Source organism: Nelusetta ayraudi, unplaced genomic scaffold (genome assembly GCF_046127955.1).
Source record: "Nelusetta ayraudi isolate G7.1 ecotype Tasmania unplaced genomic scaffold, CSIRO-AGI_Nayr_v1 ptg000071l, whole genome shotgun sequence".
In the NCBI taxonomy this organism is placed as follows: domain Eukaryota; kingdom Metazoa; phylum Chordata; class Actinopteri; order Tetraodontiformes; family Monacanthidae; genus Nelusetta; species Nelusetta ayraudi.
Window position 1 is genome coordinate 522,727 of NW_027466121.1, and position 25,272 is coordinate 547,998.

A 25,272-nucleotide genomic window follows, 5' to 3' on the forward strand; every position below is an offset into this window, starting at 1 on the left:
GGCAGACCTCAAAGAGTCTGGAGGGCTCGGGCGTCCAGTTCGTCTCAACACAACAATGATCCCAAATTGTAAACCATCACCTTCTACCTTGCAAGTACTGGGTACCTAATAAAGTGGCAGGTGAGCGAATACAGTTTATATATTTGCTGCTGCTCCTGCGAGATTGGTGGTGTGTCTTCACAAAGTCCGCTCCCTGGCTGTAACCTGCGGTTATTTGACTTCCTGTTGCATTTCTGTGGTCTCCGCCAAGTTTGACCTTTGACCCCTGACATCAACAGACACATCAAAGACATTGCCCACCACAAAAACTGGGGATGGTTATGATGTCACCAGAGCCTCCATAGCAGGGAGTCATAAACGGTGGGTGTCTAGCAAACCATCTCGTTAAAACGCCTGACACTGTGAGTTGTTTATAACATCGCTGAGCGTTCCCAGTGGGCCGACTGAAGGAAATACACACAGACGAAAGCAAACTGGCAAATGCATTCGTCAACAGGTGTCCAATTACTCCTGACAGTAGACGTGTGAGAACTACAGGTGTGAAAGACCTCAATGCCGAAATGCATTTTTATTCTTTTGTTCTGCTTTTCAAGACAGGCTGCATACCACTGCAGGCTAAGGGGTTAGCTTCGGCAAGCGGAAGCGTCTCTCGATGTTTCACCGCTGCACGGGCACGGGAGTGAAGGTAAGCCCGGTTCAATAAAAGGCTGCCGCACGAGGTCAAATGCCTGTGATGTCTGCGGCAGTACGATACGGGTCCAAGAATAGCGCCGCGCATTAATCAGGAGTGACAGAGTCAGTGTTCTAGCGCCGCTGATCAAAGGCGGAGGAGGATCAGCGTCCTCAGCTTGATTTAGAGTTTACGAGTCAGAACCGCCTCGCGCACAAATACGGAATATCAGCAAAATGGATCGTGAGCGGAAAAGTACAGTGCCAATCACCGCGTTCGCCGCCCGCTTATCGATTCACCGGCTGCGGGCTAATTAGACATACTACTTTGATGTCATTTAAAGGCGGGAGGGCGTCAGGGGTTAAACGGCATGCTTCTGATGAAGTTTGTAAAACGGATGCAACCCAGTAGAATGAAAATAAGTGCGGACATAAATGATAAGAATTTAATCACTGGCGCAACAACATCTCCCTGCCCCCCAAAAAAACTATGTTGATTCAGTTAGAAAAAAATAACCCTTTCTAGCGATTTACAGATACTTTAGCTTGACTTTTTCCAGCATAATTACAGTATATGCTAATGACACAACCCCAGTGGCCAAATTGGGCAAAAATTAAAAGAAAAGAAGCAATTATTCATAAAGGAACTTGTTGGTCAAATGTCATGCATAAATTGGAAAGCAGTTCTTTGTTTTGTTTTATTTTTTACTTTTGTCGAAGGGATTTGTTTCTTAATTCAGTTGGTATACTGAATAATAAGAGTAAAATAAAATAACATTGCTGATTGGTAATTAGAAAAAAGGGCGAGACTATACATAATTTATCCCCTTGCGATGAATTTTGCCATTTGCCATCAAGGCACCACACACAGTGTGTGCAGAGACGCTGATTTTTTCAGAGGCTTAAATACAGACAAAAAAAGACGCGGATCCGTAAAAAAAACCTGCCGTCGGCGACATTTAAAGAACGCGGGGGAGGAAGATAATTTGCGATGTTTTTCGTCCGGTGTCCAGACCAGTAAAAGAAAACGCAGAGGAAGGAAAAAAAAAAAAGGCGAAGGGAATGGAAATAAGCAGGCGGCGGCTCTGTCGTGTGGCGCAAGAAGTGAGGTAGACTCGGGCTACAGGAGGCAACGGTTATCTCTCCAAACACAAGTTGTATGGATGAAGAAAAAAAGAAAAGAAAAGCATAAAGGAACGACGCTGCTCCGCGCCCGGCGACCGGCGGATGCTGCCGGCGCGACATAAACAATATTTAAGGCTCTCGGGGAAGTGGAATTTACAGCCACTGAATCTTTATTTCCTCTGCCATCCTGGAGCGCGCCGTGTTCACGCGGCGTCTCGTAAGAAAGCCAACAGGCACTAAATCTGGCGTGATTCGCATGGGATGAGGGGGTTAAAGGGCACATTGGAGAGCCAATGGACAAGAACGGCGCCCTCGGAGGGTCGAACCGAGGCGTGCGGCAGACAGGAAGAAACACGGTGGGCTGTTACACGCATGGTTGTGCTGCAGGCTGTGCTGCTTTCCAGACCTCTCTGAAGCCCTTCTCCCTCCTTTCCTTGGTGTCTTTTATATATACAGCATTATATATTTTCACAGCCAAGAGATCTGTGTAGAGATCTGTTTAAATTAAGGATCCAACTTTCTCAGTCCTGCTACGGGTGTCTGCACTTTGGTTATCGGGCAGCACCAAGTGTCGATCTGATACCAGCGTCAACGACATAAACTCAGCGTCCTGCTGTGGAAGGGGCCAGGATCTTTATTTCACGAAGGGAGATTACATCCGCAGTTGGTAAAACAACAAGAAATAAAGTTAGACTAATCTAGATGTGGATGTAAAACATCCTTTACGTTTAAGTGTGGAGGAATCACAATGTTCGTGCGAAGCAAAGAGCGCAAACTTAAAACAGAATGTAGCCTTTAAAACTGAGACTCAATACATGACCACACACTGGCTTCATGTGCTAGCCGCCATTAAATGGCAGTATTAATCTCACACACAACTGAAGCGACTACTTTGCCTCTTTGGGTCGGCAAGATATGATCTGGATCTAGTGATATAGTCACCAATTAGCTGTCTAATCTGTTATTTAGGCAAGTGATAGTGCAGATATTGGAATTGTGACGTAATCAGCAATAGCCAATTTATTCAGCTGTTGATGTTGAGTTTGAAAAAGCCCCAATTTAAAAGTATTTCTTTTTGCTAATGCTTTTCTTTTTGTTATTTTATATATTTTACTTTATTTGCTGGGATTCTTGAAAATACTGGAATGCAGGAATAGTATTTGCTTTAACCTGAGGCTATTAATAAGTTGTTGTTTTTTTCTGTCTTGACAATTAAAAATGTTCAGTCTAGTTCTACAATGAGTCCTCATTAAATTGACACATGTCGTCAAATACAAAAACAAATCCTCCCAAAAACAAACCAAACAAACCTTACGGCTGTTGTTGGTGTGAGTGTGTGAGTCTGAGTGCAGATGGTTGTTTGTCTCTCAGGGCCCTGTGATAAACTGCCTCCTTGTCCAGGGTGTGACCCCGCCGTCACCCCGAGACAGCTGGGACTGACTTGCAGCAGCCCTGCGTGCAGGGGGAAGAGAAGTGATAGAAAATGAATGTGGATGGATCTCGGCCAAGCAGCCAACCTGTCAACTTCTCCTCAGCTGCAGAAAAACCCGCAACAGCCAACCACTGATTCCATCAATACTGAAACTGATATCGACTGATATCAACAGGGAGTGCTTTCCTCTCTTTTACCACCTTTGGCCAGACTGTTACCACCGGGGGGCGGGGGGGCCCAGCATCCCATCACAGGTTTCCAGCGGGTGGCGAACAGCTGACGCCACCCACCACCGTGTCACCAGCAGGGGTGACAGCCTAGGAGCAGAGGAGCGCCTCGCTTCACTCGGGGGCCGTTAAAGAAGCCGCTGACGCAGCCGAGAGGGGGTGAGACGAGCGTCATCAATATTTGATTTGTCTTCTGCTGTAATGCAAAAAAAAAAAAAAAAAAAAAAAAAACGGAGCCGGGCGTGGAGAGGAAGATGGCGACGGCCGAAATGATGAGAGCGGAAAAGTGGATTGGTGCAAGATTCACAGGCGGAGATGGTTTCCACGAGTCTCCGCTCGTGCCTCGGGGGTGTGACAATGGCTGCATAGTCATGAGCCGCAGCCTATGACGCCCGTCGCCCCATTAGCATAATCCCTTTTCTTCAACAAAAAAAACAAAAATACAAACAACTTTTAGACTCCCACGTATGACGCGAGGAGAGGAAGACGCAGGCGAGTGGGCGGAGGTTGACATCGGATTCGGAAAAAGTGGAAAAAAAGATAAATGCAGCCCAAGCAAATGGAGGGCGGAAATGGGAAAAAAGCAAATATTGCGACTCCAATCTGACCATATGGGGTTGTACTCCCCTCGCAATATGGCAGGCTGTGTGTGTGTGTGTGTGTGTCTGTGTGTGTGTGTGTGTGTGTGTGCGCACGCTTGTGTGCGTGCCCCCTGGAGCAGGCTCTGTCAATACGGTTTGTGGTCACTCATGAGTTGCTGGTCTGTCGTGGCTGTCCAGGGAGAGTCAGGGCAGCGGACCAGCAAATAGTCACGTCACAGGGGAGGGAGGAGAGCAGAGCAGTGGCAGAGGAGAAGAGAGGAGCGGAATAAAGCCGAGATGAGGGGAGAAAGGGCAGAGGTGCAAAGGGGGGGAGAATAGACGCGACGGGGCTCAAAGACCTGTTCCTCTTCAGCGTTGCATTGCAGGAAGTTACCCGCAGCTGATGAATGTCCTCGGCTGCAAAGGCAGCTGCCGAGCATCTGTGTGTCTACAAGACAGAGTGAAAAACACTCACTGGAACCTGTATCAGGTTCACTTCGCAGGCACTGGTTATCTATCGAATTCACAGTTAAGTTCATAGTAGGGCTGTTGGCGTTAATCGCGATTAGTTAAATGCAATCCATAAAGTGTTAATTTTTCCGCGTCCGGTGTGAACCTGGCGTAAACCTTTTTGTCCCTCTTACTAACCCGTAGTCGGCTGCTCTGGACGATTTATGGTTAGAAATCCTTTACTTTGTGGGGTAAAAACTGCTTTGAAATGCAAAACAGCAGAATTTTACATATGGAATTCAAACCGTGATTAATCGCAGTTAACTATGAAGATTCTGGGATGAATCGCGATTAAAAAAAATGTTATTGTTCGACAGCCGTAGTTCGTAGTCATTCAAATCCATTTTTCCTCCCCACATTCTGTGTCTTCACCACGGCAACGCGACTGGAGGCACTGACTTTCCCCACCACGTGATTGGCTGGTGAGCTGCAGAACACACTTCAATTTTACTTAATAAAGTGGCCGGTGAGCGTAAATCAACGGAAGCGCACGTCCACGTCGCACCTCTGCGTCTTCCCGTCGCAAAGTAAATCTCGGCCCTCTTCAATCCGAGAGCGACATCTGCGGTCGCTTGTTTGAGAGCAAAGAGGAGCTGATGGATAATTGATGCGAGCAACGCAAAAACAACCGCGACTCAGGGGGCGAACACACAATGTAGCCACGGAGCCGCCACGGAAAAAAAAACGCTGGAGGACACAAGCTCGGCGTTTTGATAGCCGCGGCATCGGGTTTTCATGCTGAATAAATAATGCCGCGTGGGGTAGTACAACACGCGAGGAATCAAGTCGCACAGAGGTTATGTGGAGAAATTTCAAAAAAAATAAATAAAAAAGTCATGATGCATGTCGCCGGGTTTCGCAGAGCGTCCCAGCGAAACGAGGTGAGCAGTCGACGGTCCCCGCCCCCCCCTCCCGGGAGCTGAAATTGGAATTGGCAGCCCTGTGAGCAGCAGGATGAGGACGGCGGTAATGAAACCGTTTAATTCCGATGTTTAGTAAATAGAGGAGGAGGGAGGAGGTTGGGGGATGGTAACCTATTACTGGTGAGGATCTTCAACCTACCCAAGCATCTGGTACACAGTCCCAGAGAGAGAGAGAGAGAGAGAGAGGGAGAGAGAGAGAGAGAGAGAGAGAGAGAGAGAGAGAGAGAGGGCCTTTATTCGCAATTAAAAAAAAAAACAAACCAAAAAAACAGCAGTCTCTTTAGAGTCCGAGCTGGAAATTGGTTGGGGCGACTTTCCTCCGCCGTTTCACCTACTTACCCCGTTTTTTTGTTGGGTTTTTTTTGCGCTGATGTAGCCCCAATTCTGCGCCTACTCCCTCCGAGGACTGATGGTTATAAATTAACTCGGCGCTCTCGGCGACGAGATACAGTGGAACTAAATTACCCCGTGGATGCTTTAAATGGAAAAAAATAATAATTTCCATCTCACCGCTCAATCCCGGGGAAAACGTGACGCGCTGGCAGTTTATGCGGCGCATTAATTCAATTCATTGTGCGCTTTTTATGTTTAAAAATACACTATGTAAATAAGGAGCCTGAATGGATGAGGGTTCCCTCCCCACCCCCCCACCCCCACAAATCTAACAAGATTAGGGATGGCATGCACCCCCCTGCCCCGCCCCCTCCGCAAGAAAAAAAAAAAAAAAACTTCAGAGGCCCACTGTGAAGGAAATGCGAGCCACTCAGTCATCAATTTTACATCAACCTCGAGAGCGCAAGGTCTCCCCAGAGATGATTTAAGGCCAGGAAAAAGCTATCCTCTGACCTGCTTTTTGGTGCAGTGGATCCTGATACCCCCCCTCCCCCCACTCCCGCCGGGTGCTGAAATCATTATCAGCGTGCAAGCAAGGAGATGACTCTCGGCGTAACAGGAGGAAGACGGATGGGACGGGTCCCCGTGTTGTGGGTTCAGCGCTTCTGCTGCTCGAGTGATGGGGAAAAAAAATCAGCGGCAGTGTTCATGCTGGAGACAAGCGTTGAGGTTTAATGTGGAATCGGGGTACATGAAAACCTATCCTTGACTAGCTTGGCTTAAAGGAAAACAATGTGTTTAAACAGGGTCCTGGAAGATTAACCCTTTGTGACATCACAAACTGGCAGTTTGGTTTTTGTTTTCATCGCCTTCCAAGCAGGAGCAGCAAAGCATCAGTTCTGGATGTCTATTAGGTTCATTGTGCAAGTACTTATTAAAAAAAAATAGCTAACAGCAAATCAGCCAATCGCTGGGCAGCAGCCCAATGTTTTCAGGCGTGTAACCTGAGCGTCAGAATGGGAACGTGAAGGGGGATTTAAGTGACTTTGAACGTGGTGAACTGCAGGTCTACCGGGGTTGTGATGACATCACAACCATGAAACAATGTAAACTGAAAAAAAGTATCCAGAGAGCCGAAGTCGAGTGGAAGAACATGCCCTGTTGATTCCAGGGGTCAAGGGTCAGGGGTTAGAGGTCAGTCTGGGCCGAGACCACAGAAAGTCAACAGCCAACAGTCAAATAACCACTGGCTACATCCAAGGTCTGCAGGGTAGCATCTCGACCTTGAAGCGGACAACACGCAGTATAAACACAGTCGAGAGCCACTTCCTGAGGTGAACCTATTCAAGCTGCCAGAAAGTGCGAAGCAGCGGGAAAAAAAAAAAAAAAAAAAAAAACTAAACAGGAAGCTAAAACCGAGCGTCACCACACGGGGCGCCAAAAGAGGAGCAACAGACGCCGTTTTCAGGAGATCTGTGGAGCTTTTTTTTTTTTTTTTTGCGTATAATAAATTATGCGAGGCTGCTCCACTGAAATCTAGGATGGGGAAATTTGTATCCGTAAATGGGTATAATACACAACCTTTAAAATATTGATAGCGGGAGAGAGAGACGTTGTTAGGATGAATATTCTTTCAAAGAGGTTTCAAGGCCCCCTGAAACATCTCCAGACATCTGAATCTGAAATCCTGCCTCACCGGCTGCGCCTCTGCCGGTGAACCTCCGCACACTCAGCGCGATGAGAGCCAATATTGGCCAGTAGTTGCTGTTTTTTTTTTTTTTTTTGGTAAAGACCAGCTGGCCCTTCTGTAAAAAAAACAAAAAAAACCCAACAAGCAGCATTGCATTTACTGCAGTAAATTGTCTCCTCTCTCATGCATAAAGCATACAGTATTCATCCAGCGGATGTTTTATGCAGTCATCTAGGCGCTGCGAGGGCGTGCGCACGCACACGCACGCACACGCACGCACACGCACGCACACGCACGCACACACACACACACACATTGCACGCTCTCTCCCTTGTTGGTCCTTATTCACAAACTGACCTTCAGCTGAGAAAAGGGGAAAAAAAAACAAAACAGCATCGGTTGCTCATTTATTCCCGCTGCTCCTCCACCTTTTTCTCTTTCCTGCTACATACACCGTGAAAAACAACGCGACGCCACCCCTGCTTGGCCACAGCGCGCCCCTGTCTTTCACTCCGTCTAAACGAGTGAGCCGGCGGTCACGCATTCCTGACGTTTAGACGGTAGCCGCAGCTCGATGGGGGTCGGGCGAGGGGTGTCTTCGCAGATTATCCGAGAGCACGGCGGTATCGAAATTCAACGAGTGGACGGGGCCGTTTTCTTTTGGGGGGGGGGGGGGATTCATGACGCGGCTTTACGTTTGCGCGTTTTCCCTAATCCGTGATGCAACCCAAAGCAAGGGGCCGTCCGCCTCAGCCAGGAGTTTTATTTCCCGTGCTCGGCTCCCGGCCGTCTCGCTTGCCTTGCGGTATTCCCTGCCCGCCCCGGCTTCACAGGTGGAGCAACTGCAATAAGAATTCGGCGTGGGGGAATTGGTGGAGGGAGGGAAGGAGGGAGGGAGAGAGGGGGGCGCTGGTTCGCTTCGGCTCCCTCAACACAATACGCGGTTGTCATCCATCTCAACGAGGCCGCCGCTCACGTAATGACAGTGTTTTTTTGTTTTTTTTGTGTGTGTGTGTGTGCGTGTGTGTGTGTGTGTGTGTGGTGCGGTGAACGGATTTTGAATTTCGCAGGGCGCAGGGACGGCGGCGAGACCTTTTTTGAAAATGTCCAGGTTCCTCTAATAAGGCACCCGCAGATAATAATTCGCCATTGTTGATGATACCGCCGGCTGCTGGCGCCGGCAAACAAAAGCAGCGGTGGCGTGCGGCGGCGGCGGCAGCAGCAGCGGAGGCGTCGGCGACAAGTTCATAAAGAGGCAGCGGGAACCGAATAAAAATAAAATGAGATCCAGAGCCGAGGTAAAGGTCTCGCTGGCCTTTATCTAAACTGCAACTTTTCGGGAACGAGGAGGACGGCGGAAGGCCAGACTCTGGGCTCATTGCAATTCGGCCGCTGCGGCCGCATTAATATTCGTAATATCCGCCTCAAATTCCATCCCGCGATTCATTACGGCTCAGCCCGCTTTGTTAGTCAAGGTGACTGCGGCTGGTGGGAGGCGGGGGAGAGGGAAGGTGGTGGTGGGGGGGGGGAGTTGCAGATAGATACTTTGCGACCTCCTCTCTTCCCTTCCCTTCCGTCCTGCCACGGCGCTAAATGAAATCTAATTTCCCGTAGTTTTGCCCCTCCCACTGGTCAACGCAACGCGTTGCGCGCGTGGCCAGGCTGAACGGCGAGACACGCCTCCGCGCTCGCGCTCCGACGGTCGCCGCTTCACGCGCGTTTGTCTCGTTTGGGTCGTCCAGTTATTCATCATTTACTCTTTCTGTCGCAGTCAACGCCCCCGACGGTTGCAGCTGTTTCTGAGGAAATTGAGGGAATTACAGCTAAGATAGCGCCATTAATGTATCATAAGAACTGCATACCGGACTGGCAATATGGCAGCGATTCTTTTCCAGTGGCCACTCGAGGTACTGCAACCAAAAACCCCCACGCGGCCCAAAAAGCCTTTCTCCCGTAGGCCGCAATATAAAAATGAACACCTGTGAAATGGCTAACAAGACGACTGCGACTTGAAATGTGGTTGACAAAAAAAAAAAAAATGTATTGTAGATTACGAAAAAAGAATGACGAAGGCCAGAAATCCCAAGAAAATAATTTATTCCTAGCGTGTCGTCACGTCGTCGTACATGCTGTTGTTGTTGCGTCTCTCGGCTCGTTGTGATTGGCTGATGCATCCTGGTGCATCACTCGCAGTTACAGAGGCATGATGGGAAGTGACACTACTGGGCATGCTCTAAGGGGGTCGCATCATACGGAAGCAAGCCCGAGGCCAGGAAATGAAGTGAATGGGCGGCCGTCGTATTGGGTCCTGCGGGGGGGCTGGCTGACGCATTCCAAACGGGGAGCTATTAAAACAATCCCTCGGGGGCTCCAATTCGCGATGCTGCGACATCGCAGCGTCTCCGTCGCAATGACAAGCCGTGTCCGCGAGGGCCGTCTGCCACCGTGACAGGCTGGAAATCAGGGTGGGGGGGGTTGGGGGTCTTTCCTGTCTAGATTCCGTAAACCGCCTGTGGCCGCACAGTCTTTTACCTTCAACTCCGAGTCGCGCCGGGCCTCGCGGGCCAACGGCGCCCGTCCATCCTCCTCCTCCTCCTCGAACATCGGCGTCGACGGAATTTACGCTGACTGCCGCAACCTCGCAAACAGCAGGGCGCGCGAGCGACGCAAAGCGGGCTCGGCCAGGCAAACGCATACCAAACAGAGCAAATCAAATTAGCTCTGCAAAGTGCCGACGTGGAAACGGCCGGAAGGGGAGCGAGGCCTTCACGCGAGCTCCATCTGCGGCGGGTCTGGTCTGGTCCGGTCTGCCTACCGATGGCGTCACGGAAATAGAGCATGAAAAGGAGGAGGGGAGTCACGTGGTCGGACCGGCAGGAGCGTTTGGAATAATGCGACACATCGCCGATCGCTCTCGTTGCTAATTTTTTTTTTGTTTGCATTGAGCGGCTGGAATATTCAAGGGCGCAGCAGGGAAGTTCGCAGCTACCGGAGGCTGCATGAATAATGAGCGAGCGCCGCTTGAAATCGTGAGCTTTAACGCTCGTTCTCATGCACCTGCTTATTCCGCATCGCGCTCTCCGAGAGGCAGACGTAGCTGCGGGACAAGGTTGTTAGTCTGCCCGGGAAGGAAAAAAAAAAAAAAAAAAAGACAAAATCTTGCCAAATAACGCACCGGTTCGATGAGGCGCGTAGATGGAGACCGACGGACGGGGTCACGCAACAACATCTGCAACGATGCGATACAGTACAGTACAGCAGGCACATCTGTGCCGAGATCAGCGGGCCTGGATTTGGTTGAGTGTGAGAAGAATGCAAGAACAATGTACGACTTTCGGCCAACTGAGCGCTGATTCATTGGTTAAGACTGAGCAGCTGTTCCTATCACCACAATAAAAAGAGGCCGCAGGAGTGCAGCGGTGAATAAAGAGTAGAGCGCAAAAGAAAAACAGAGATGTTTAACGGGGTTACTTTCTCCTCGGGCTGCGTGTCGCATATTACACATTTATAACATGATCTCGAATATGAAATTATATTATCAGTTCATCTATTTTCTATACCCGATTCCTCCATTGCACTGAGGATCGGGCTGGGCGAGGGCAGGGTTCACCCTGGACAAGTTGCCAGTTCATCTTAGGGCCACATAGGAAGACAAACCAAGACACACAACCATTCACATTCACAGTCACACTCACACTCACAGCTACAGGTCAATTTAGAGTTGCAAGGTGGCCTCACATGCATGTTTTTGGAGGTTTGCCAGAGAATTCTGAGAGAACCCACACAGACACAGGGAGAACACATAAACACACACAAAGGCCCCGTGCTGGGATCGAACCCGACAGTATGTTGCCCTTTATTATATTATATTATATTATATTATATTACATTATATTATATTATATTGTATTATATTATATCATTGTAGAAAAAACTTTGTGGAGCTTGAAAAAGTGAGGCTTCCTGTATTGGCTGCGATCAATGAAATGTATAGACAGTTTCAATCTTGTTGGACTGGGAACAGTGCATGTGCAGAGGCGGGTATGTGGGTTGTGAGTGACAGCGCTGTAGTGCACTTGGGGACTTGAAGAGCGACTCTTCACGCAACAAATCACAATCGAACGGCCAAACAACCCCAAAACGTTTTTTTTTTCTTTCCCTCCACGTTTTGTCGCGTGTTAGAAGGACGGGTTCAACACGACGTTTGTGAATGCATCGCAGTTTAGCCCCCCACACCCCCCAAAAAAAAAGAAAAAGAAAAAATGATCACAGCAAACTAAGAGGGATCACGGGCCACTAGTGTCATCCCAGGAGATTGAGTGATAGCCGACATGGGAGGATTAATGCATTAGCTTGAGCCGCTGCGCGTCCTCCCAGCTAACAGGGACGGGAGCTCAGCGCTCTGCACTCGCAGAGCCAGATAGCGCCGTGATTACAGTGCTGCCCTGTGCCAGAATCTTCATTTAGCCGGCACTCCTCCACCGCGCTGAACGCAGCCCCGAGCGCAGCCTCCCGGCCAGGCCCGAGGGACAGTCCGGACAAGGTAGGCATACTGATCAGTGGCCGTGACCACTTCCCAGGTATCCGCAGAGTTTTGGCCTGTGGTAAATGCGAGATGACAGAATAATAACCCCCCCCCGCTCTCCTGTAATAACCTCCCGCAATGCAGCTCTCGACGGAGTGCACAGAGAGGCGTTGGAGGAAGCGCACTCAGGAAGGGCGAGCAACAATACCTAGATAGAGAGTTGTAGCCATGCATGGCAAAGATTCCACTGAATATTGAAGAGTGTGAACCCACTTTAGGCCGTCAAGCGCCCGGCCAAGGAGCACGTTGGGAAAATGGCAGACACGGAGAGGAAAAATGTCATTTTCCTCTTTGAATTTTTGATGATGTTGACTTAAATGTACGATGGCCGTGTGTTATCTCTCGTTGTGTGCAGCCTGGAGAGCGAGCGGGCGGGCGGGCGGGGGAGGGGGCGTAGCGCAGCTCAGGAAAAGGTATGAACTGGCCTCATTTCTCTGACAATTATGTTTCCGCGTGATTTCTGGCACAACATAAACACAAGGCAGACTGTGGTGATAATTAATGAAGGATCAGCTGGCAGCCCGCTGTTTGCTGATTGCTCCGTTCCTTCTTTCTGCTCGTGATTACAAAGCAATATTTTAGTTGCTAATTTTTTTCTTCTGTTGTTTTTTTCTTCTTTTTTTGAAAGGGAATCTTAGCACAGCGAGGCTCGGCACTGTGTGTTTTAACGTTTAATCCATTCACCAAATGATATCGTTAAAAGGCACCTGATCAACTATGATCCTATAGATAAAGAGCGATAAATTGCCAGCTCACGGCAGCAGATGTGTGCGTCTGGCGGGCGACGGACCGTGGATGTGTTGGGCAAATGACAAACGGATACAGACACGGTAGAGTTAAGTCGAGGATTTGCATGTGTTACTGTTGTTCCTATGGGGAGTTTGTATGTAGATCAGGGCGACTGCGATCACAGGATGAATTTTAATACGGTGCATTTGGTGTGGGAGTAGAGAGAGCTACCGCTAAGCAAGGAGCAATATGAGATGAACAACATGCAAAATTGGGAGGAAATGTCAACGGTAAAAAAATAATAATAATATAATGGCAATTAAAGTGGCACAGTGAGTTCTCCCTGCCCAAGTGATCCCGCGATACAGCGGATAAAGAAGGACGGGAACAGAAGGAGATAAAACAACACTAACGGGAGTAACTTTGTTAGACTCTAACTCGACAGGAAACAGATTGCTACACTTACTTCCGCAGCCCACGAGAAACGGCTTCGAATCAGGCCTGCCCGTGATGGCAATCCCACATTCCGCGGCACAGTAGGAATAAACATCTGCGCGCAAAGCTGTTCCAATTAGCACCTGCATTTCAAACGTCCTGAATAAAGATTAAAAAAAAAAAAAAAAAACAACCGCCCCAATCAGTTTGAAAGCGTCGGGAATCGCTGCGTGACCTCCTTATTCAACCATCCGCATTTTGGCCACAAGAAGAACAAACACCAGCTGTACAGTGCGGCGTGAGGGAAGGGTGCTAAACAGACGTCGTGCACAGACAACGTGCACGTTGATTGGCGCGCAAAACATTTAGCATATTAACCTAAAGGGGTTTCTCATCCATTCGATACCGGATGAGCGCTGAGGTCATGAGCCAGGAAGCAGAACATCATCATAATGGTTAAGCTTTAGATAAATGACCAGATGTTGCTTGTTATCCTGGGGAACTTAATGAGTATTAGCAAAGTCCTAAAAAGCAAAACAAAACACACACACACACACACACAAAAAAACACAGATATGTTTGAGTGGGCGTATCTTGGACGGCCATCCCATGTTTGTTGGATCGCTGTTGACTTTATTCTTGACTGTATACAATGATTATACTGTATTAAATTTCCGGACATTGCGCTGGAAGGTTTTTCTAGAGGATGGCTGGGTGTAGAGATCAGTTAGATCAGTTTGGAGATCAGCAGAAGAGCCGCAGGTATCATCACTGCCCTTTGCTATCGGGGTGGGGGTAGGGTAGGCCAACAAACAAACAAACCAACAAACAAACCCATTTGAGGCGGTTTTTGGCGAGAGCTGTGGGAGCCTGTTGGACACCGACCTCTGGCTGAGGCCCAGGACTCACTGTCAGGATAACATGTCCCTCTGGCCAGGAATCGCCGCCTGGGGGTCTTCCAGAAGGAGCTGGAAAGCCGTTCTGGTGGGAGGCAGATTTGGAGCGAGCAGCACAGCCTGCTGCCACTGGGCAGCGATGAATTCCATCGTTCAACGATTTTTATTTTCCAACTGTTCATTCTTCCAACAAGGAGGTTTTCGTATTTTTCCTGAAAAGCCAAAAGGTAAAATACATCCGCAAGCTCCCAAAGATTTGGAAGCACAGCACTGGACTGAAGTGCAAGTTCGGATCAAATCCCCCCAGAGTTTCTGTCGCGAGCAAGGCATTTTCTCACATGGAAGTCACTTCTGAACGCACTGTGTAATTCAGCCAGAACATTTACTTTTAAATGGCTACAGGAGTGCGACGCGTGTCCTGATATTAACTTGATGGCAAAGTTGAGATGAGTTCAGAACTTCTCTGCCTCAGAAATCAGGCCCTGACGAGAGGAGAGGTATCTGTGTTAAGTGGCCTGCTGGCAGCAGCGTTTTCAAAGTGGCCCTGCGCTTCGCATCAAGCCGCTCGCCCCGTCACTTAGCCTCTCCGTCTGCTTCCCCCCCCCGCCTCGCCTAATACCGCCGGCTACCCTTTCAATAAAGCATCACGCCGTTGGTTAAAATAGACAAAAGCCGCACTTGGATGTGTCTGAGAGGGCTGAAGCGGTTTTGCGACTTTACTTCCGGACCCTTGAAACCGCCTCGCAACCTAACCGCTGATCTGTTGGGCTGGCATGGGGACGAGGGTCCGTCTGAACGGGGTCATCTCAGCGGGTGAATGGACGTCATCGAGCTCCATATATTCCTAATGGCACCAGTGGGGAATGGGAAATAAGGCGGCGATGTTGCTCGCGGTGCCGGGATGCTCTGCCACTCTGCCATTTTTAAAGACGACAGGAGCGGCAGTGAAACAGCAGAGCGAGAGGAGGCGAAGGCGGCGGCACTAATGGAGCTGGGCTTTAAACGGGCGAGAACACGACTTTTGCTCAGAAGGGGAAGAGAAGAAACTTAAAGACTTACGGAATTCATAGCTGGAAAATGAGGCTTTTTAATCCACCCATCCATGCATTCCTTTTTAATTTTCTTTTTTTTCGGCTCCACTTTACTGCTTCCTCTGAGTTGCAGGGGCGCTGCGGCTTATCCCGGCCGGTTGCCAGTTTATCGGAAAGGCCGCATATAGAGGCAGGCAAGGGTTCGCACTCACTCGCAGGACTACCATCGGTTTAGAATCTCTCCATCGGCCCGATGTGCACGCCTTTGGACCCTGAGGGAAGCAGGCATACCTGCTCTGAACCCACGCGGACTCAAGGAAAAACATCTAGACTCCACACACAGAAAAGGCTCCGGGTGCGGGATTCAAACCCCAGGTGAACAAAAGGCAACGTGCCCTCATGATGCTTCCAGCAGCTGAAAGAAAAACAAGTCAAGCTGTCAACCGCAGCCTCCCGGCGTGTTGCTTTAAAACGCTACTCAAGCGAACGTGAAAGCTGGTTCCCCAACCAGAAACTACGGCGGATACTTCAGCTGGCTGTTCCTTCAACAACAGCGGGACAGTTTGGAAAATGTCAGCATTTTCATTTTTGGTCTTGGGAGTGTGGTGGTGGTGGGGGTGACATTTCAATTTAGGGTCAACAATCCTTTTAAACCAACACATTTTCCTCCGAAGAACCGTCCCGGAAGCGACTCTGCTGACGAGACACTTTCCCGTGGCCGATTAATGGCTGTCACCGTGTGCTGTGATCCGGGTCACCGAGTTAAGTGCCTGGCTGTCAGACGCGCTCACCTGGGCCCGGTGCAGGGAGCCGCCGCGGCTGCCATTCAGCTGCAGCCGGCTCGACAAATCATCGCTCACTAAATCACATTTGCTTTGAACCTCCTTTCTCGCATCCAATCTCCCCCCCTCCCCCCCTCAACCCTCCCCCCCAAACGTGCCTTCTCCCTCTTCTCCTTGCCTCCCATCAATTCTTTCTGACAATTTTTTTTGGGGAGGTCTGTGTTATTATCCAGCTCGGCTCTAAAATACATCACCCGAATGAAACCTCGTTCTCGTCTGCTCTGAATGCTTTGAGCATCCCAATTCCTCCGCCGGCTCCCTTCAAGCCCAGAAGCCCTGCTGGTGTCCTCTGTGTTGGAGATAAAAGATGGGGGTGGGGGGATCCTGCTGTCTGACGGCCTGAAAGAGGCTGCTAACGCGCGCAGGGTGTCCACGGTGCTCTGCCGTGGCTCACAAAGAATGATTCACCATCCTGTGGTACCCTTGCACACTTTTCAATTGAATGTTTTCAGAAAACTTTTTGAAAAAAAAAAAAAAGGAAGAAGAAACGGGAAAGATGTGCTGGTTAATTCCAAATGTTACACACCTTTGGAAACCGTCTACGTCCGCAGGTTTGTGCATCCGTCGCTGTGGATTTTCTCCTTTTCGGAGGATTCACAGCATCCCGACCCGAGCACAAACCTGCGCGAGGGAGGGTGACGTGAAATCCATAAGGTTCACACAGTGAACCAACACAGTGAACAATGAAGCCCTCGGGAGTGCGGGGGATGGGATCTCATCCCTGATCACCTCCTGTGATTTTCAGCCGCTCGTCGATTAGACCGGAGACAAACCGGAGCTTCATTCCGCTTAAATGACTTAATTTCCTCCACGACGGTTTTTGATATGGTGCCGAAAAGTCTTGCAGGCACGATTAACGTTGAGGCTCGCCACTTCTTCACCTATTAGAAGCGAAACAGAACGTCTGCAAGGGCGTTTTTTTTTTTCCCCCAAAACATAAATAAATGATGAGCGGCGCTCATTCACCGTAACACCTGTTCCACGCAATATGGGTTATGTTTACAGCCTGTGCCGTGTCAGTTCTAAGAGTCGCTGTCCAGGTCGAAGGGGGGATTTTCACAGCTGCACGGACTCGAGCGCAGACACACACGTGTCGTTTTTATTATTTTTTATTTTTTTATTTTTTTGCCAAATTGGCCTAATTTCACACATCTGAACATCCGCGCGCTCGTTTCCAGAATGGCCGCGGCGCTCACGTCCGCTCGAATGCAATAAAAGTCGCAACACGGGGGCGGGGAAGAACGAAAACCCGCTTGACAAGTGAGTTACAAGGCCTGGATATTTGATACAGTGACAGGGCTTAAGGCTAAATCTCCTTTTCCCTTCACTGCACACATTGCTGCCATTTAATGTAGTCTCCTTCCGCCGCCGCCCGAGTGGCTTCATTGCAAATGCAATAATAAAATGCATTACCCATGAGCACAGATACTGTAAGCAGTGCGCCCGCGCTCTTATGTGTGTGTGTGTGTGTATGTGAGACATCGGTGGAGTGAGGACTATTTATTTTCATTTGAAACCACAGTCTGCGTTGGTGGAGACACCAGTCTGACGCCGCGGTCCGTCTCCATCCTGCTGACTGTGAGGCAGCAGGTGATGTTTTTAGGGCGCAACCAAAAACCAGATCGTACACCGATCCGAAGAGTAGCTCAGCATCTTAATCTCAGCTACATTCGACCTCTGCCTCCGGTCAGTGATGCAGTCGCTAAACAACCAAACATAGCAATTTTTTTTTTTTGGTCAATATTTATTGAATTATATATTGTGAAACGTCCCAGTTGAAAACATAGAGGGTTAAAGACAACATGGGTTTCCAAAACCTCTGTCCACCCTATTTCGTCATGCTGCTGTTTTTGTTTTCTTTATTTTTCTTTTCTTCAAAATTTTATTAACTTTGCGATCATTGGAAAGCAAAATCGAAATCCCAGTTAAAATTCAGTGAAGCAATCGCCCTCGATCGACGTTCCAACCACTGTTCTGTGCCCCTGTTTTAACTCTTGCTGCCACTTTTCTCCGCCCGGCCCCATGCGTTTTGCACACGCTGCCTCACCTTGTATCACACCTACGGATCAATAAATCACGTATTATATGAGTGGAAAAATAGGTTTTCAAGAGTTCAGATCAGGTTGAGGGAAGAGAGTTTGCGGAAGTCACCTGGGGATGCGCACGAAGCTGCGGCGGCGGCGGCGGCGGCGGCTGCAGCTGCGCGGCATATTAGGTCGGGTCGCGAATGAAAAGCCGGAGACGAGACACGTGGCCGTCATACAGTTGTCAAGCTCAAGGGTGGGAAGTCAGCCGAGTATAAAAAGTCAGTGTGAAGGATAATCTCACTTGTGTGTGTGTGTGTGTGTGTGTGTGTCTGTGTGTGTTCTCTAACGCAGGTGGTGGCAAGCGGCAGTCGTCTTGGGGGGACAGTGCGACGGAGGGACGACGAGCCGAACAGACAGGCGGTGCTGCGCCGAGGCTCAGCAGCTGCAGAGGTTCCCTGAATCGAACCCTTTTCCCTAACAGAGCGCAGCCAACCTCCATTTATGCACATCGCAAGTTCTTAAAATATGCACGTGTGAGGTCACGTTAGCCTCAACTCGACTGGGTATGATTTTTTTTTTTCCCTCTCTTGTTGGTATTTTTTCCCCCCCTTCCTTTCTCCACACAAGAGCAGGCACATCCACACCCCCCCCCTCCACCCCCGCCCCTGATGGCAAAATGGTTTTACGTAACATGAAGACTGACTGCTTGTGACATAGGGGGCCGGGCTAATTGTGACACTCCTGGGAGGGCCTGGTGGCGCTGAAGCTAAAAATTTCCTCTGTGGTCATCTCGGGGCAGTGATCCACTTCATCCGGGCTGCCATGAGCAAAGGCGGCCCGAGATGTTAGAGAGAGGTAACCTGGGAGGGAGCTTTTAGGAAACAGAAATGTGCTTTCACAGCTATCAGGCGGCAGCCTCTCAGCCGCAGCCTATTCATATTGCAGAGCCCTATACGCTGGCAGGCGGCAGGGGCCGAGGCAGGCGGGGTAGATCCACTGCCGCTCTTGTCCAAGTGCCAGACTTCATCTGCCGAGCCATTACTCTGAATGCTGTGAGCCGCAGCAGCAGCAGCGAGAGCCACGCGCGCTTGCGAGCCGCGGCTGGTACGTTGGAGCCGGTCCTCGGCTGTAATTTCAGTCACTTTAAGCCGTGAAATCAGCAGTTTGAGAAATTCCAGCGTTACGTAAAAGAAGATCCAAAAAAAAAAAAGGAGGACGGCTATTCCCAGTCGGAGGACAAACGTTGACACAGGTGGGTTGTGAGGTCAATGTGCTGCAAAAGCTTTTTTTGTTTTATTTTAAAAAGCCAACATCTGGGCTTTGGCTCTGAGTTTTTCTCACGGATTCCTTTGTGACATCAGATTTGACAGGGCATTGATTTTTTTTTTTTTTTGCTGTCGTTGGTGTTGACATTACTCCCTTTTCTTGAGTGTTTGTTTGGGGTTTTCTTAGTTTAAACCCCTTTTATGCTATGTGATCAAAGCAACAGACCACAAGCTTGAACAGTCTCACAGACGGTCCCTATATTTTATATTTACTCTGAAAATCCTCAAAGTAAATGAAGACTCTCAGCGAAGGAAGCGTTTTTTTAAAGTCATCATTCCTGACAGCCTTCCTCAACCTGAAGCTCTGGATGCCAGACTATATAATTATTGTCAGAAACACTAGAAGGACCCTCTGTTTATGTTAACTCAGGACTGACGGGAGAGGGACAGGCCTCGGGCAAAAACTCATATTCAGGTGTCCCAGGCGGTCGACTTCCCCTCTCGTCACCCTGGAGAATTAGCCTCAGCCTCAATCACAAGAGGCGAGAAAGCAGCTGTCTGTCAAATCGCCTGCTTTGTTAGCATACTTAAACGTTGTCTACGCGGTGACCTTGCTGTGTGTGGATAATGTTTTTCCAAATTGCATGCTGCAATTTTGCAATTTTTCCTTCCTTTTGGCTACATTTTTTTTTTTCTTCAAAAAGCAAATTATTTTAAAAGGGTTTCAGTGACAGTTTGGACAGTTCAGACAACAAATACACACACACACACACACACACACACACACACACACACACACACACACACACACACACACACACACACACACACACACACACACACACGCGCGCCACAAAATATAAACTTGTCAAAGCTAGGACTAGCAATGTTAGTGAGCAAATCGATGTTATTTTGCTAATTCTGCTGTGCCCCTCCAAAGAAATGTTCATTGATGGTCGGTATTTTTTTTGGACTGTCTTGAATGTGTAAACGGCAGCATTATAGTTGTCATACTTGCAAATATGTGTTTGAAGTATTTAGAACAGAAGGATGGAATTTGGGAAAAACAGTCACGCATGATCATCAGTCGCCTGTGTTTTATGGCTGCTTTTCCTGCACTCAGGGTCACAGCTGTCTTAAGGTTAAAAGGTGGAAGGCCAGAAGACCCGGTTCATCACATGGCCACCACAGAGCGACAAACAACCGTTGGCACTACGAACAATTTAGAGTTGCCAATTTGCTTAACGTGCACGTTGGGAAGAAGCAGCAGCAGGGAAAGGACCTGACTTGAGCCAACAGCAGGTCTTGTTGGCTGTAGTTACAAATCAAACGCAAAATCCATGTTCCTTCCAGCAGCTTTTTAATAAACTTCTGGTTTAAACCTGCCGTTTCCACGGCGTCTGACTCCAAAACTAGCGCTGTTCCGAGACACCTGTCGCAGCAACCACCTGCAGGGAAACACAACCACTCAGCCAACCAGCAGTGTTACTTCACAACTCACTCAGTAAGTCAGTCGTTTAAAAGGCTTCCCCTGCTTTACTGGAATCCGGCCAAACAGTGATGGAAAATGGAGCTCCACCTGGAGCCCAAAAAAAAAAGAAGTCTGGAACAACCTGAAAACCGGGGGTGTAGGGAAGTCCCAGTTGGCTATAAACAATTTACCTCTAAGTGACTCTTTCACTTAAGGTGAGACACTTTTCAAAGGGTAAACATCTTCGCTTGGAGGGGCTACAAATGGACCATGGGGAGAGCAGTGGACATGGATGCTTAAAGAGGTTAGATTTTTAGAGGGCAGGAGTAGAGTTTGCAATCTGCAGACACATGGAGTGGTTATACAAAAGAAAGCAATTTTTTTTTTTTTTTTTTTAAATATTAACAATGGCAAAAGATTTACCTCTGCTTCTTGCTTTTATATTCACCTATCCTCAACCTGGCCGAAGTGCCTCTGTGATCCTGTTGATGAAAAATCCAATCTAGTCTACCTGACAGGCAAGTTGTGATGCATGCCGTTAAAAAATGGTTTCTAAAATCCATGGCTCTACATGGCACAGGACCACAAAACACAGGACTCAACATGACAGTATCCCCAAAATAATCGATAAAATCTGATGACGTGACAAAGAGACAAAATCCATGTTTGTCTTTTGAGAGAAAAATAGCCATAAATTAGCTTCGAGCTTCAATGGATGGGCGGAAGGTTCCACTCTGGCCACCGCTGACCTGTTGACCCACCAGATGTTGGGTTCCTCTGAAGTTGTGCGCGGCGGAATACCATGGGACGCTGGCGATGACAGTAATGAGCTTGAACCTGCGACAGGCGTGGAACTGCAGTCATGCGATAATTAACACAGCCCTGAGTTGTAAGACCTGCAGTTAAGCTTACAAGTTGTAACTCCCCCCCCCCCCCCCCACCCCCACCCCACCCCCCGAAGCATTTACGGTAGGAGCGTACCCCCCCACCCCCCGGATTTGAAGAATGCACTTTGGGGTCTGTTACACGGGCATACTGTCAATTCCCAACCCTCAGCTGAAACGCCTCGGCTTGGGTAAGTTGATAGCAACCTTGCCGAGCAGCTAGCTATTTGCTCGGAGGGCTGGACGGCTCGGCTTGTTTCTAGTGTTTCAGAGCTGCGATTTTATTCATCTGCTGCAGCCGCGGGATCATTCACGCCAACTGGGCTCCTAACTTCATACCATCTTGAGCTCAGTGAGTCCAGTCACATGGCAACCTCTGCTGCGCGGCCCTACTTTGAGGCAATTAGAGGGGAAGGCAAGTTGACAGAAACTTTAGCGAGTAATTCATATTGGAGTGGGGAAAAAAATATATGCTGGCAAATTAAGAGTGAGGGAAAGTTGAGAGGCCAGGCAGAGTTCAGCCCGCGGTTGCAAGGAGAGCGAAGGCATGACAGCACCAAACAACGGAAAAGTTCAACTCCCAAGCAACACAACATTAAGAATTTACACCCCGAGGGAAGTCCACACGTAGCGCTGCTTTATTGCCTTGCACATCACCAAAAACACGTGCAGGCAACAAACCAAGAGCTTGTTAGCGATGTTCACGAGTCAGGAACACGGACCCAGCCCCACTTTGGTAACTAACGAGCCACAAAGCCGTCTTTCTCTTGTGCCTGCTGACAGCAAACACAGTGTACATCAATAAAACGTCATTTCCAGCCACAGCCAGCCACTTGCTCATGCATGCCATGGTTTCAAATCTGTAGTGTGTTATTGGCGACGGCAGGCAGCTTGCAGTTGGGTCACTTGGTTTCAGAGGTGGCCTCCAACTCCTTGCCAACATAAAACCATAATGCGACAGGTCACGGTGTCCTGATAAATAAGTAGAAGTTTCAATCTCCATCTAAAATTTTAACTAAACAGAGATCATTCAGGCTCTTTGCTGGCCATTCACTCGTATACCACAAAGCTCTCAGTCCCAGGCCCCAATTTTCAGGAAAAACCTCTCAAACACTTTGGTTTGGAGTGGAACTGAACGGATCAATAGATGAATAGGCCATTTAAAAAAACAACATGATAGATAGAGAGATAGATAGAGAGATGGATGGATAGATTTCAACAAATTATTGGCTTCCGTTTCACACTGCAGAAAAAAAAACAAAAAAAAAAACAATTCTGTCGAGATGCCACTGTGCCGCAACCCACCACGATATTAAAAGTTGCTCCGCCCTGCAGCTCCGTGTTTTTCAGTCTGACGTTTCGCCAGCGGTGCGCCGGCGAGGCAGAGTCACGACGAGCCAAATCGCGCTGGCATGCTGGAGAATACAGAGGAACCTACCTGGCTTCGAGAGGCTTAATCAGCATGTACAAATGTGTTTGCCAGGAGCTCGATTATAGCAGATGCTCATTTCCATGTAAGTCACACACTGGTGGGCTCAGTCAAAGCGTGTACCATAAACAGGAGGGGACAAAATTCCCAAGATTGCACTGGGAGTATTTGCTGACAAAACTACCGGGTTTTATATCACCAGCCCACCTCCATTTGGAGGGTCTGCTTGGCACTATTTAATTCCTCCTGTGACCACATCGCATTTACACAGGGTTAGGGTTAGTACGCTGGGAAAATAAAACAGGGAAAAAAACCCCCCCAAAAAACGGCCTCTTTGTTTACCGAGATACATTTTCACATGGAGGCTTTCAGCTTCCAGCTTCAGAGACCAGGCTCGGCATCACAGCCTCGTGAGACCTGCGCAATGAGGCTTCATCCAGGTTCGGTGTTCCTCCTCACCGCACATAAACAGCGGTTATGGAGCAGCTCCCCGGGCATTCTGGCAGCCCTTCAAGTTCAACATCCATCGCCAGGCCCTTTTATTTGTCCTGCGCCGACCTCCACCGCCAGCCCAGCTTCACTCTCACCGTCCTTTCAAGGCAACTCTTCCACACTGCGACCAGCCCGTTCCATTTTGTATTTGAGGCTACAACACGGTTGGTTCCCATTTATTCCCATGAAACTTTACTTAAAAATTGACGCCCTTCAGCAGGGAATAATCTGATTGGGACGCAACGTGGGAATCTAAAAGTATAGTGGGTCACAGCGGAATGTAGGGGAACAGGCCTGAAACATATTTTGCTCTGCAGAGCACGTGAAAGCAATGAAAACAAGCAGTTTGGATTCCATTGGACCGATGGATTTTTCCAAACAAGATCAAGCTGGTGAGCCGGTACACAGCGGTTCAGAGTGGTGTTATTAGTCATAGAGTCCGTCTCATAGCTAGGACACCGTGATAATAACCAGTTCTCTACTCTCTAATCTACTGTTAAACATGTTAATATAATAATATAATAATAATACAATATAAAATATGTGTTAATATCAAAAGTTTAACATTAAAGGTTAACATTATGGCCAATTCCAGATTTGATGAATTCATTCTGCTGGTCTACTTCCAAAAAGAAATAAGGTTTGAATAATTTCTCTCAGTCAGCCTAAAGAGAATGTTTTATGTTTTTATCTCTGACCGTGGCTCAGCCTGGAACAGCTCGAAAGCTGAAAAAGTCTGATTTTCATAGTAGAGAGCCATGAATTGGTTAATATTATGATGCTCTCCTGTCAGGGAATCTTGCTCATTTTTTTTTTGCAGAAGCCTTTATACAGACTTGCACAGTTTGACAATCTATTTCAGTAAACATGAATCCTTTATCTGGACTATGGTGCATCACTATTCCCGGAATGGAGCGGTCTCACATCAGTAGGCACGTTACAGCTCACTGTGCCCGCTGTCAGTCACCTGACACTCACGGGCAGAAGGTGCAAGTCTCGACTAGGAAAGGGGAGAAGGAAAACATGACAGCTTCCAGTTTTACCGTGGAGGTGTCCTCTTAATATAACACAGGAAGCTCCACGCCCATAACACTGCATCTGGGCTTTTTTTTTGGCACCTGTGTCATAGAAAAAAAAGACAACAACAACAACACTCCAGCAACTACAACTAACCCTCAACATCAAAAGGCGACTGGGTCTGCTTAGTTTTTAGCTTTTTATCTCTGTTCTGGAACCGTCCGAGTCGCGTGCAATAAATCAGGGGCACTGCAGGCGAGAGAGGCTGGAACTGCAAGTGGGATTTTTCTGTGTCGCGACACAAACAAGATGCTAATGCCAGATGGTAAACAACGGAAGCGACCTTGCGCGAGTGTACTGCAGTGTGTCTGCACTATCAGTGCCAGTGGCCAGGCAGGAGTTTGTCGTGACTGTGGCCCACACAAAGTGCTGCTCTGTTCCAAACTCGCCCAAATAGTGGTGAAGAATCTTTTTTGTAGCAGAGCAGAGCCCAAGCAACCCTGAGTGCAGGAAAAACCGGGTATCGAAAATGGATGGGTGGCTGGATGGACATTCAACAGAATCGGAAAACTACCCAGCATGCCAGGTTAAGGCTGACCTTAAGCTCGAGGTGTGTTGTTGTTGTTTTTTTTAGTTGAAATGTAGCTCTTTTTAAGACCTGCAACCCCACCTTCACTCT

The 25,272-nt window shown here is 48.5% G+C and overlaps 1 protein-coding gene across 2 annotated transcripts in view; it reads right to left on the reverse strand.

Moving 5' to 3' along the window:
• Window positions 1-25,272, reverse strand: part of tspan9a (tetraspanin 9a) — a 171,547-nt gene that overhangs the window by 81,336 nt on the left and 64,939 nt on the right. The window contains exon 4 of one of the 2 annotated variants that reach the window (XM_076042715.1): window positions 20,802-20,879. The exons of the other annotated variant lie outside the window; for it this stretch is intronic. The gene's annotated coding sequence lies outside the window, so the exon portion shown is untranslated. The remainder of the gene's footprint in view (window positions 1-20,801; window positions 20,880-25,272) is intronic. 2 annotated transcript variants of the gene reach the window in all.